The following is a 13,898-nucleotide window of genomic DNA, read 5'->3' on the forward strand; positions in this document are numbered from 1 at the left end:
TATTAAGGGAGCAGGACACATATAAGGTGACAGGCAGTGACATGAACTATGGTTACCTGGAAAGTTCGTGTCCCACCTGGGGGCGAGCATCTACTTATTCAATGCCAACTGTTGGCACAGGAGGGAATTTGGACCCGGAGTTGCTAACTGGTAGCCATAGCGATAGTAAAATCAGCACCAGCAACAACAAAAACAAAACACATTATCTACTATTTACTGTGCACCAGGGAAGTGTGTCAAGATCGTTAAGTATACTGTTCCCAGTAATAATCCCAGGAAGCCTGTCAAGTACTGTGTATGCATGCTCTGCACACACAACTCTGCAACCCCATGGCCTGTAGCCCACCAGGCTCCTCCGTCCATGGGACTTCCCAGGCAAGAATACTGCAGTGGGTTGCCATTTCCTACTCCAGGGTATCTTCCTGACCCAGAGATCAAACCTGCATCTCCTGCACTGCAGGTGGATTCTTTACCACTGAGCCACCTGGGAACACCTAGTTAGACCTTCCTAGACTTGGTCTAGGAAAACCTAGACCAAGTGCTATAGTTATTGCCAATTCAGATATAAAGAAGCTGAGAACCAGAGAAGTTAAGCAACTTGCATGGGGTCAAAGAGCTTGTAACAAAGATAAGACTAATTCAGACTCTGGTTTCTGACCATAACCATCTATCCTTAACAACTGTCTACCACAGATTTTCTAATGTTCTCAAGAGAAACCTTAAATCCAGTCTCTTCTGCCATATTACTTGTTATTTTCCCTGGTGGCTCAGATGGTAAAGCATCAGCCTGCAATGTGGGAGACCCGGGTTCAATCCCTGGGTCGGGAAGATCCCCTGGAGAAGGAAATGGCAACCCACTCCAGTACTCTTGCCTGGAAAATTCCATGGACTGAGGAGCCTGGTAGGCTACAGTCCATGGGGTTGCAAAAAGTCAGACAAAGACTGAGCGACTTCAATTCACTCCACCTCCATAGCCACTCCCCCACTCCCTGGCCCCAGAAAAACATACATCATGTGTGGGCCACAGCAGCCCACATACTGCCAGCTAATTATCCTTGACCTCGAAGCTAACAGGCACCTCCCAGGACCTTACACTCTTTTACTGTGTGTGCGGCATATCGCTAAGTATGACCTTACAAGGATTATTACCTTTCTATTTCTCACTCTATCCCAGGAGATGGACACTACAGGGCTCCCTGAAGGGGAGGAAACAAAAAGAAAACTGAGGCACAAAGTGAACAGATGCCTTGTGCTGGTGCCCATGATCCCAGCACCAGCAGAGACAGAGCTGGAACAGACACCCAGCGGGTGGCCTCCAGACCACACCTCACAGACACAACAAGCCCAATTCCTCCAGGAGTGACCTCAAGTCCCCACTGTGACACTGATAAGAAGGGGGCTCCCAAAGAGAGAGGTCTCAACACAAAAGAGTTTCAACAACCTCAGGGATATGCACAGTTCCACCACGAGTCCTCAGAGACCTGTGGGCACCCCTCCAGCCCTTAAGAGGAGTCACATCACAAAGCATAGGATAGCTGATTCATTGAGCCCATCAACCCTTCATCGTGTGCTTCATGCAGGGCCCCTGGGCTCTCTGGAGTCTGCACACAGACCACCATGAATAAAAATGTGGTTTGTGGAATGTGGTCACTCACTCAGTCGTGCGCAATTCTTTGCAACCTTTTGGACAGTAGCCTGCCAGGTTTCTTTGTCCACAAGACTTTTTCAAGCAAGAATACTGGAGTGGATTGCCATTTCCTTCTCCAGGGGATCTTCCCCACCCAGGGACTGAAGCCGCGTTTTCTGTGTTTTTGGCATTGCAGCAGGTTCTTTACCTGTTGAGCCATCAGCTCCCAGAATAAGAGACAGAATTAGCTCACCAAAGCAGCTCAGAGAAAAAGGCAGCTAATGCCGGATGGACAAAGTGAGGAAAGGCTCGGGGGAGGTGGAAGTGTGAGCTGGGCCCTGATGAAGAACCAGAGCCTTTGAAAGGACACCCTGCAGCACTCAGAGCAGTTTGGAGGAAAGTTCAGGGGCTTGGGCACTGAGCTGTGGTCCAGTGAGAGGGGCCACGGGGTCGGGGGAAGGGGGACTGTTCAGGCTGCTGAAGCATGTGTTGGGGTGGGGGATGAGCCTGAGAAGTGAGCGTGGGGCCCCATGGCACAGCACTTTGGGGTTGTTGGGGTGTTTGGAGTTCTCTCTGAGCCACTGTAGGTGGCTGAAGTGAAGACTATGTTCTCTATGCTGTGCTTTAGGAAAATCAATTTGTCAGCAAGATGATGATTCTGGATTAATAGAGCCACTGAGGCTAGGAGATCAATTAAAGAAGTCTTTCATCCATACACTGTTAAGAGCCAAGTGGAAAGAAATCTGATATGGACCTTAGAGACATTTTCAGAGAGAGAGAGGTTTTGAGTCCAACACCACAGGACAGAAGGGGTTTCTATATAAAACGTATGTGATAACTATGCAAAATGTATTCTCAATGGGGTCCATAATCCCCCTTGCACCCCCTCCCAATCAAGAAGCATTGCTTTGAGGAACATTAGCTTGCGTGACGTGCTGTACCATGAAGTTATGTTGAATATGAAGCACCAGTGAGGGAGCTGAGTCAAGGAGACTACCTAGTGGAGGCAAAATATGGATCCAGGGCTCTCAAGACAGAGCCAGATCAGAAGCTGTGGGAATAATCTTTCCCAAGAAAGGGAGAAAAGAAGGAATGAGCTATGCACCTCAGAGGCCACGCTACCCAAGTCTCACGGACAAAACAGACAGAAAAGGAGGAATGGTGCCCGGGACTGGATCGATGAACAACAAGGAGCAACAAGACGTTCCCTGGGAACCAAGGAACAAGAGAGATTCAAGGAGGAAGTGATAGTCCACAGAATCACACATTCTGGGGAGGTCAAATGTGACAAATGGACAACTGTGAGGTCAGTGGTCACTTGAAGGAGGAGGTGGGTGGAGCCCCAGTTTCTAATGGGAAGGGAGGGACGACAAGCTACACTTGCCATGAAGGACCAGTCAATTGACAAGCGTTGCAAGGAGGAAATAAGAACAGCTGTTAGATTAGCTCAGCTTTTTCCAAGCATTCCTAAGAACAGCTGGAGTAGCTTCTTCGCATGTTTCTCATGCAATGCACAGGAAAGATGATCCACCTGAAACAGGCAACACAGCAGGCGCACAGATCACACAATGGGTAGAACCATATGACCAAGAAAACCAGCTGTGGCCAGAAAACGGGTGTGCCGACGTGGCAAACCCACGTTCCCTGGGTTTCTGATGCCCAGCCCGCACCCATTCTAGTACAGTACAGGGAGAAAGGAATTGGGGATCACCATTAAGTGACAGGCATGAAAACAGAGAATATGGGGAGGAGTAATCAAAGAGAAAGGAAAAATGAATGAAAAGGGAACTGAATTTGAGACTCATAGTAGGTAACTCATGCTCAGTCACTCAGTCACATCTGACTCTTTTTGATCCTATGGACAGCAGCCCACCAGGTTTCTCTGTCCATGAGACTCTCCAGGCACAAATACTGGAGTGGGTTGCCATTTCCTACTCCAGGGGATCTTTCCAACCCAGGGATCGAACTTGCATCTCCTGCATTGGCAGGCAGATTCTTTACCACTGAGCTACCTGGTAAGCCCCATGGTAGGTAAACCAATGATTTTAAAAACTCAGAACTTCACTCAGCATGTGAACATTCACCTCTTCTGCAATAAAACTTACTTGACAAATGTAACTTTCTAAAGCATCAGTTCAGTTCAGTTGCTCAGTCCTGTCTGACTCCTTGTGACTCCATGGACCACAGCAAGCCAGGCCTCCCTGACCATCACCAACTCCCAGAGTTTACTCAAACTTGTGTTTATTAAGTCCGTGATGTCATCCAACCATCTCATCCTCTGTCGTCCCCTTTTCCTCCTACTCAATCTTTACCAGCATCAGGGTCTCTTCAAATGAGTCAGCTCTTGGCATCAGGTGGCCAAAGTATTGGAGTTTCAGCTTTAGCATCATTCCTTCCAAAGAACATCCAGGACTGATCTCCTTGCAGTCCAAGGGACTCTCAAGAGTCTTCTCCAACATCACACTTCAAAAGCATCAATTCTTCGGCACTCAGCTTTCTTCACAGTCCAACTCTCACATTCATACATGACCACTGGAAAAACCATAGCCTTGACTAGATGGACCTTTGTTGGCAAAGTAATGTCTCTGCTTTTGAATATGCTATCTAGGTTGGTCATAACTTTCCTTCCAAGGAGTAAGCGTCTTTTAATTTCATGTCTGCAAGCACCATCTGCAGTGACTTTGGAGTCCCCAAAAATAAAGTCTGACACTGTTTCCACTGTTTCCCCATCTATTTCCCATGAAGTGATGGGACCAGATGCCATGATCTTCGTTTTCTGAATGTTGAGCTTTAAGCCAACTTTTTCACTCTCCTCTTTCACTTTCATCAAGAGGCTCTTAATTCTTCTTCACGTTCTGCCATAAGGGTGGTGTCATCTGCATATCTGAGGTTATTGATATTTCTCCCAGAAATCTTGATTCCAGCTTGTGCTTCTTCCAGCCCAGCATTTCTCGTGATGTACTCTGCATAGAAGTTAAATAAGCAGGGTGACAATATATAGTCTTGACATACTCCTTTTCCTATTTGGAACCAGTCTGTTGTTCCATGTTCAGTTTAACTGTTGCTCCCTGACCTGCATACAGGTTTCTCAAGAGGCAGGTCAGGTGGACTGGTATTCCCATCTCTTTCAGAATTTTCCCAGTTTATTGTAATCCACACAGTCCAAGGTTTTGGCATAGTCAATAAAGCAGAAATAGATGTTTTTCTGGAACTCTCTTGCTTTTTCCATGATCCAACGGATGTTGGCAATTTGATCTCTGGTTCCTCTGCCTTTTCTAAAATCAGCTTGAACACCTGGAAGTTCACGGTTCATATATTGCTGAAGCCTGGCTTGGAGAATTTTGAGCATTACTTTACTACCGTGTGAGATGAGTACAATTGTGTGGTAGTTTGAGCGTTCTTTGGCATTGCCTTTCTTAGGGATTGGAATAAAAACTGACCTTTTCCAGTCCTGTGGCCACTGCTGAATTTTCCAAATTTGCTGGCATATTGAGTGCAGCACTTTCACAGCATCGTCTTTCAGGATTTGAAATAGTTCAACTGGAATCCCATCACCTCCACTAGCTTTGTTCGTAGTGATGCTTCCTAAGGCCCTCTTGACTTCACATTCCAGAATGTCTGGCTCTAGGTCAGTGATCACACCATCGTGATTATCTGGGTCGTGAAGATCTTTTTTGTACAGTTCTTCTGTGTATTCTTACCACCTCTTCTTAACAGGCAAATTTGGCCCTGGAGTTCAGAATGAAGCAGGGCAAAAGCTAATAGAGTTTTGCCAAGAAAACACATTGATCACAGCAAACACCCTCGTCTAATAACACAAGAGAAGACTATACACATGGACATCCCCAGGTGGCCAACACCGAAATCAGATTGATTATATTCTTTGCAGCCAAAGATGGAGAAGCTCTATACAATCAGCAAAAACAAGACCAGGAGCTGACTGTGGCTCAGATCATGAACTCCTTATTACCAAATTCAGACTTAAATTGAACAAAGTGGGGAAAACCATTAGACCATTCAGGTATGACCTAAATCAAATCCCTTATGATTATACAGTGGAAGTGACAAATAGATTCAAGGGCCTATATCTGATAGACAGAGTGCCTGATGAACTATGGACGGAGGCTCATGACATTGTACAGGAGACAGGGATCAAGACCATCCCCAAGAAAAAGAAACACAAAAAAGCATGTCTGTCTGGGGAGGCCTTACAAATAGCTGTGAAAAGAAAGGAAGTGAAAAGCAAAGGAGAAAAGGAATACCCATTTGAATGCAGAGTTCCAAAGAATAGCAAGGAGAGATAAGAAAGCCTTCCTCAGCGATCAATGCAGAAAAATAGAGGAAAACAACAGAATGGGAAAGACTGGAAATCTCTTCAAGAAAATTAGAGATACCAAGGGAACATTTCAGGCAAAGATGGACTCAATAAAGGATAGAAATTCTAAGGCACAGCAATAGAATATTCAACTCTGTTTTTTAAATTCAGCTTAAACATTATATGCCTGTATGTGATCATACTTAGTGGTATTCATCTTAAAGAGTTTTAACTAATACATACCTGAATAGTTTCATAGTTATAAAAAATCGTAGCTTCGTGCATTAAATTTTTATCATATCCGTATCATATTTCTCTATGCTTTTCATGCTTTTTATTCTATTTAGTTCTATCACTGACATTTCCCGTAGCGAAGGATGCCTGAACTCATGAGCGAAGCATTAACCTGAATGCCATAACCCTGCAGAGACCACTCCTCTTCTTAACCCACATAGCCTGGCCTCAACTTTTATACCTTCCCACAATATCCCAATCTGGAATAAGCTAGCCCTGATTTCCTCCTTTTCAGAAGAGAAAGCTATCAAGAAAGAATATAAAAAGTATTTCAAGTATCACCATGACATCACTAAAGGAAAACCAAGAGCTTTCTAAGGGTAACCAAAACATTATTAACGACTTTGACTTTCTAGTTGGAATTTATAATCATTCCAACTTTACATTCAGAGAAATTACTGCTATTTATATTCATTTATATACTCTCCCTCTGCCCTCTGATCAAAAACAAAAGCAAGACGAAACAAACAAAAAATGATACTGCTTACTAAGCACCAACCAAGTTTCAAACACTGTGGGAATTATCCTATAGATTATCCCATTTAGACTTTACACCCTTACAAGGCAGCCATCTTTCAGAAGAAGAAACTGAAGCTCAGATGTAATAATGACTTGCCCAAAGTAAGAAAGCTCCTAAGTGGACAGGCTGAAGTTCACAAAGCAATCTATAGGACCCCCAGTTATGGGGCTGTATCTATCAGTACTGACAGCATCCCTCACAACCAAGACTTCCAAAATGAGGAGCTGAATCAAACAGCAGAACACAGGAGAGAGTATCAATATGAGGGCAGGAGTCAGATGCAGGCGTATCTCCAGATTTGTCTCCACAGCATCCCTTCCCTTTAACTGACCATTACAGATCAAGTTCTCATACCAGAAAAAGGTAAGCAGCTTTATATAAAGCAGACCTAATAGATACTAATCATTTCAAAGGACAGATTAAACACAGTAATTCAAACATAGGGACCTAAAGATACCAATCTCAGTGAGGACAACATTAAAGGGTTTGTAATAATTATACTCAGCACAAATCTCAGCTTCTGACTAGATGGTAAGCCACAATTACAGTGATTTTTGTACACAGAGATGGGACAGGAAGATCTGGTGATTTTACTACGACCCTTGTTGTATGTTCTGACTACATTCGAAAGACATAGGCATTCCAGACATATCATATGAACTATGTTTCAGTTAGACCCCTGCTCATCTTTGTTTTCTAATAATGGGATCGAGTACTGGGGGAAGGATTTGGAGGCCCTTTATGTGTGTGTTTTCCTTTAAGAAGAAATGGATACATCAAAGATTATAGAGACAGAGAAAGTAAGATAATAAGTTCTGTGCCTACCAACACTGGAGACAGGAACATTGTGCCCGGGTCCAGGCCAATGCAGAGAAATCAAATAAAGGGAGCAGAGAGGAAGCAGACATATGCAAGGGAGAAATGACTAGAAGACCAAGGTAAGCCTTAGCAATCCATTTGCAAATGGCTCAGGTTCAATCTCTGGGTCAGGAAGATCCCTGGAGAAGGGAATAGCTACCCATTCCAGTATTCTTGCCTGGATTTTCCATGGACAGAGGAGCCTGTCGGGCTACAGTCAATGGGGTCACAAACAGTCAGACACTGAGTGACTTTCACTTCACTCATCCTAAAAAGTGAGGAAGCAGACTTTATCCCAGGATTTAGGAAGATGTATCAACATCACCACATATTTTCATTCCTCTAAAGGTATTAGAAACAGTCTCTCCTTGAGGCCTTCTGTCTCTTTAAGAACATATTTTGAAAGATCACACAGATTCTTTTCTAAAGTTCACTGACAGAATCCTAGTTTTGCAGAACAATGAAGCCAAGAATATTTGAATCAATTGTCCAATATTCCAAAGCAAAAGTGATTTTGGAGTCATGAACCAGGTCTCTGTCCAAACAAGAGTATAGATATTCATATTTTATTTCAAGTTTTTAAACACCAATGTAGATTTCGGATTAATATGTCCAAAAGGCCTCAGAAACATTTAAAAGTATTTCCATTTAAGTGTCCCATGGGCTGGACCTAGCAAATACAGAGCAAACCAATTTTTAAAAGCCAAGGAAATTAAGGAAAAAACAAAGAAACCAGAGAGATTGTTCTAAAGAATAAAAGAATAAACCAGTAAAAAAAAAAAAAAAAGAATGCAATGTGAAACTCATTAGTTTCACATCAAAAAATTATAAAGAATGTTACTGGGAATCAGCAAAATTCAGACTTAACATTAGAATTTATTATTGTTTCAGCAGTAATCGCTTGATTGATAATAGTGCTGTGATTAGTAGGAAAATACCCTGATTCTTAGGAAATACATGCTGAAGCAGTTAGGGCTGGGACACCAGTCATAATGACTTCAACTTCAAATAGGTCTCCCTCAAAAATGTGTGTTGAAGGGGTGGGAAAGGGGAGGATGTGAAAACTACCAATATGAAAATATAAAATTTCCCTGAACTATACTTTCAACTTATCTGTAAGCTTAACATATTTAAAAGTAATATTATTATAGAAAAAAATGAAACAAAATTTAAAAAAGAAAAACCACTGCAGTGGTAGAGAAACTCAAGCACATCCTAGGATATCCGGCGTCCTGTATTCAAAATAAATCTGAGGTTTCCAATAGCTGAACAAAATTATTAAAAGAGCTTCTCTGCATTTAATAGGATCTTCCAATGAAGCAGCAAGATAATTATGGTTATAAAGTCTCCTGTGGCTCTTATGAAATCTGAGATTTGCTATAAAAATCAACAGAAAAAAATTATGCCGGTTAACCTTTCAGAGATTTGAATAATAATAAAGTTATGGGCTATTTCTTAGCTGCTCTTTTCATCAAAGCATTACACTTTTTTTTTTTCTGACTAAACCTGTACTACTTCCCTTTTTGAATGTTAAGTAAGACCAGCTTTAACAAGTCCCAACTTGAGATACGCATAATGGGCTTTAAGACGAATGCATAAAGGCTACCTCATGTTAACTTATTCACTACTAAACCTACTTTGCGTCACCAGTGAAAGAAGTTTTTTAATACACAATCCCTCTGTATAGTCACTAAGCCATGCCTGAATCTTTGCGAGCCCCTGGACTGTAGCCCACCAGACCCCCGTCCATGGGATTCTCCAGGCAAGAATACTGGAGTGGAGAGCTGGAGACGGTGTCACTGCAGTAGGTGGCCCTCTTTTTCTCCTCCTGAGGGTGGGCCAGGCATGGCCTAATCTTTTCCAGGCCTTAGCCACATACTGGGGCTTCCCTGGTGGCTCAGTGGTAAAGAATCCACCTGCCAATGCAGGAGGTGCAGGTTTGATCCCTGGGTTGGGAAGATCTCCTGGAGAAGTAAATAGCAACCTAATACAGAATTCTGGTCTGGGAAATCCCGTGCACAGAGGAGTGTGGTGGCCTATGGTCACAAGACTTCAGTTCAGTTCAGTCGCTCAGTCACGTCCAACTCTTTGCAACCCCATGAACCGCAGCACGCCAGGCCTCCCTGTCCATCACCAACTCCTGGAGTCCACCCAAACCCATGTCCATCGAGTCGATGATGCCATCCAACCATCTCATCCTCTGTCGTCCCCTTCTCCTCCTGTCCCGAATCCCTCCCAGCATCAGGGTCTTTTCCAATGAGTCAGCTCTTTGCATCAGGTGGCCAAAGTATTGGAGCTTCACCTTCACCATCAGTCCTTCCAATGAATATTCACAACTGATCTCCTTTAGGATGGACGGGTTGGATCTCCTTGCTATCCAAGGGATTCTCAAGAGTCTTCTCCAACACCACACTTCAAAAGCATCAATTCTTCGGCACTCAGCTTTCTTCACAGTCCAATTCTCACATCCATACATGACTACTGGAAAAACCACAGCCTTAACTAGATGGACCTTTGTTGGCAAAGTAATGTCTCTGCTTTTGAATATGCTGTCTAGGTTGATCATAACTTTCCTTCCAAGGAGGAAGCGTCTTTTAATTTCATGGCTGCAATCACCATCTGCAGTGATTCTGGAGCCCAAAAAAATAAAGTCTGACACTCTTTCCACTGTTTCCCCATCAATTTGCCATGAAGTGATGGGACCAGATGCCATGATCTTAGTTTTCTGAATGTTGAGCTTTAAGCCAACTTTTTCACTCTCTTCTTTTACTTTCATCAAGAGGCTTTTTAGGTCTTCTTTACTCTCTGCCATAAGGGTGGTGTCATCTGCATATCTGAGGTTACTGATATTTCTCCTGGCAATCTTGATTCCAGCTTGTGCTTCTTCCAGCCCAGCGTTTCTCATTATGTACTCTGCATAGAAGTTAAATAAGCAGGGTGACAATATACAGCTTTGACGTACTCCTTTTCCTATTTGGAACCAGTCTGTTGTTCCATGTCCAGTTCTAACTGTTGCTCCCTGACCTGCATACAGGTTTCTCAAGAGGCAGGTCAGGTGGTCAAGAGTAAGACATGACTTGGTGACTAAACCACCACCAAAAAAAAAAACCTCATTTATAGCGCATGAAACTCTATCAATAATCTGTGATAAACCATCATGGAAGAGAATTTGAAAAAAGAATGTATGTATGTGTATAACTGAGTCACTTAGCTGTTCAGCAGAGATTGGCACAATATTATATATCAACTATACTCCAATAAAAAAAAAAAATTGAGGCAGATAATAGAACTGCCTTTATTCCCTCAACAAAAGCTTGTGAAATATTTGTCCATACACACTCCCTCACATGAATTTCTATCCACCACTGGAACTGAAGGAATATAATCCTCAGACTTTGCAGAGGTCTTTGCCCAACATACTTTTAAGGAGACTACATGGGGTATGCTCCTTTGAATGGATGCTTTTAAGACTGGCAGTTGGTTATTCTGGCAGTGAGATTTCCCATTTTGAGTAGTACATCAGTTACTATTTAGGGATCATAGTGACAAACCGCAAGTTCAACTCAAGAAAAACAAAGTCTCTCCAACTCAGGCCTGCATGGCATAACTTTTCCCCTCAAGATGCAGGGAAATGGCTTCAGTGATAAAGGGAAATCCCTGGAGAAGTACCAAAGGACAATCAGCAGAGTCCAACCTGAATGAAGTATGATTGGTAAGTCTGACAAGTTCTTGTAAGACTGAACCACTATTAAGTTGGCTAATTTTTGTTCAGAGGCTTTCCCTAGGGCTAGCTACTCATCCACAACATACTTAGTCCACCCTGAACAGAATGGAATGGAAAACCATTAAATTTTAGTTGTCTGTTTTTGTTTGTTTAGAAAAAAGCAATAGAAGAAACAACTACTCAACTCTTGGTATTTACATTGAATACATTTGTTTTTCTGTACCAACACATGGAAAAAAAAAAAAGTACATATATGTTACCTCCTTAATGCATAAGTAAATTACTAACTAAATACCTATTACCGATTTACTAACTTCAAAAAATGTTCCACCTTCATTATTTTCATTTATCTTTCTCTTCATCCATGAAAATAACAAGTTTTGATTATATTTGATAGATTTTTTTATCTTTTTACTTCTTTGTTTGAATGTTGCATTCAAGAAAACACTGGAGTCTTTGAGAAATTTTTTGGAAGTTCTAAAATTAATTACAAATAGGAAAAAGTGATTTGATTATATAACTTTATCATTGTGGGAAGATCTTTTAAAAGAGTAAAAGTTGTCTTGTGGAATTCAACAGATTAGGGAAACTGGACACCTAAGTAATTTTATTTAAAATGTTCTGAAGGTTTATATTTATGTATAGGTGAAAACAAGTATATATATTTTCACAGATTCTCAAAAGCAACACCACAGGTTTCCCAAGTTATCAATCACCAATATCAACATATTTAATTCTGTTCTTTAATGTGCAGAATATTATCCTGAAAGATCTTTTATTAAAGATATTCTTATCCACTTTAACTCAAAATTTAATTAGCAGGAAGGTTAGTAAATGCATATTTTCCAACTAGCTATAGGAAGTTTGTCCTCCTACCACCACCACCACCAGAAAATCCCTCTAAACACTGGGTCTGACTTAGCAAGGCCCAACCTGAGACTGGACACCCTGCTCCTTAAACCGTCCTCTGGCATTCTGGGTTCCAGCCCTCTGTGTTCCCTTCAGGTGAATCACTGTCTCATTCCTGCAGGTTCAGGAAGCGCTTTCCCGTCTACACATCTCACCTCCTCTCAGATGTGAGTCATTTCTCTTAGCAAGACAGCCAGTTGCTCCAGTTGTTCCCGAGCAGGAGGGTTGGAAAGGGCGCCCCAAAGGACAGTCTTTAGGCAGGTAGGGGAGACCTACCTTCTCTGGCAGGGGAGGGGGAAAATGACTATTTTTTTATGCTTTAACAAAAAAGCTACTTCCCTGCCAACTTTAGTTTCAAAGCTTATTCTTAATTGGCACTGAGAAACCTGTTTCGACTTGAAGACGCCTGTATTAGGTGAATGGACAGCCAGGCACAGCAATGAAAGGTAAATGAAATTTTTTTTTTAATTTATTTTCTTAAAAGCCATGGTTGGTAGGACATAGCACTAAGACTGTAATGATACCTCTGCTTAGATCTGAGATCTGAAGAGAAAGTAAGAGTTAGAAACCTAAGTGAATTAGATCCACAAGTCTTGTTTGGGAGGGAACAATTTCTGAAATGCGGGCCATTGTGCTTCACAGAATTTCACTATTCCCAGCTCAGGCAGGCAGGTTAAGCAAACCGTGTGTTATGCCTTCAAACGTGGAAACGATGTTAAGGAAATCACTTCTATTAAGTGAATTTTTAAATCACATTTGCTTTATTGGTTGAGTAAACCCCAAAGTCCATTATAATTGTTTCCCTAGACGCCATACTGAAATTTGTTTCATAATCTTTCATTCACTTTTAAAAGGAGATCAAAAGAAAAAAAAAAAAAAGATGGGTTTTCTCTCCCAACTGCCTCATTTTGATAAAAGAATCTCAATCTTTTCATTGTAACACAAAGAACACGGCAATCCTTGCCCTGATTCCTTAAGAGATCATGCTAAAACATGTTTGGAAAGGCACTGAGAAAGCCGCCTAACTAGTGACGAATGGCTTAGGAACAGCTTGGGTCTGGTTCATGTTCAAAGTCATGGGGAGACTTTTATTTCATTCAGGGAATCAAGAAGGAAATTTGAACTCTTCTAAATTATAATAAGGATTTTTAAAGATAGGTGAGCATAAGGTAGGGTGATTTTTTTGATTTACTAGGTTAAGATTTATCTGCTACGGTATGTTGTATCATATTCTCAAAGTGGGTCTGGTTTCACATTAGGCATATTAACATTTTTAACACAGATTTTCTTTCATAATTCTGATTAGAGACTCCAATTTACTAGAAAAATGAACAACAAAAACTTTGGTTCTATATTAACAAACAGAGCTAGAAACTTTTGATTTTATACTATCATCTTTTTGTACTGTATTATTATTTCTGCCAGTTCAAGGTTGAAACTAGGAATCAAGGGGATGTATTCTCTGAGTCCTTCAGCAAAATCCTGTCCTAAGACTACTGTTTCTAACACCTATCTGAAAAGTGTTCTGAGTGTATGTGGCTTAAGGAGAAGAGGTTGGAGGAGCAGTCAGATGGTTGAATACCATATTTAAGGATATAGCCTAGAAAAGAAAAAGTGTAATTAGTCAGAAAATCCTATTCCATGAAGAGAC

General features: G+C 41.7%; 2 protein-coding genes across 11 annotated transcripts in view; one reads left to right on the plus strand and one right to left on the minus strand.

Annotated features, from left to right (window-relative positions):
* Positions 1 to 13,898, minus strand: part of MED12L (mediator complex subunit 12L) — a 363,490-nt gene that overhangs the window by 106,893 nt on the left and 242,699 nt on the right. The window lies entirely within an intron of this gene.
* The window catches only part of GPR87 (G protein-coupled receptor 87), a 41,306-nt gene that overhangs the window by 3,866 nt on the left and 23,542 nt on the right, over positions 1 to 13,898 (plus strand). Inside the window, exon 1 of one of the 2 annotated variants that reach the window (XM_061418743.1) lies at positions 12,234 to 12,693. The exons of the other annotated variant lie outside the window; for it this stretch is intronic. The gene's annotated coding sequence lies outside the window, so the exon portion shown is untranslated. Of the gene's footprint in view, positions 1 to 12,233; positions 12,694 to 13,898 lie in introns of those variants that run through there. 2 annotated transcript variants of the gene reach the window in all.

The sequence above is a fragment of the Bos javanicus genome, chromosome 1 (genome assembly GCF_032452875.1).
Source record: "Bos javanicus breed banteng chromosome 1, ARS-OSU_banteng_1.0, whole genome shotgun sequence".
NCBI lineage: Eukaryota > Metazoa > Chordata > Mammalia > Artiodactyla > Bovidae > Bos > Bos javanicus.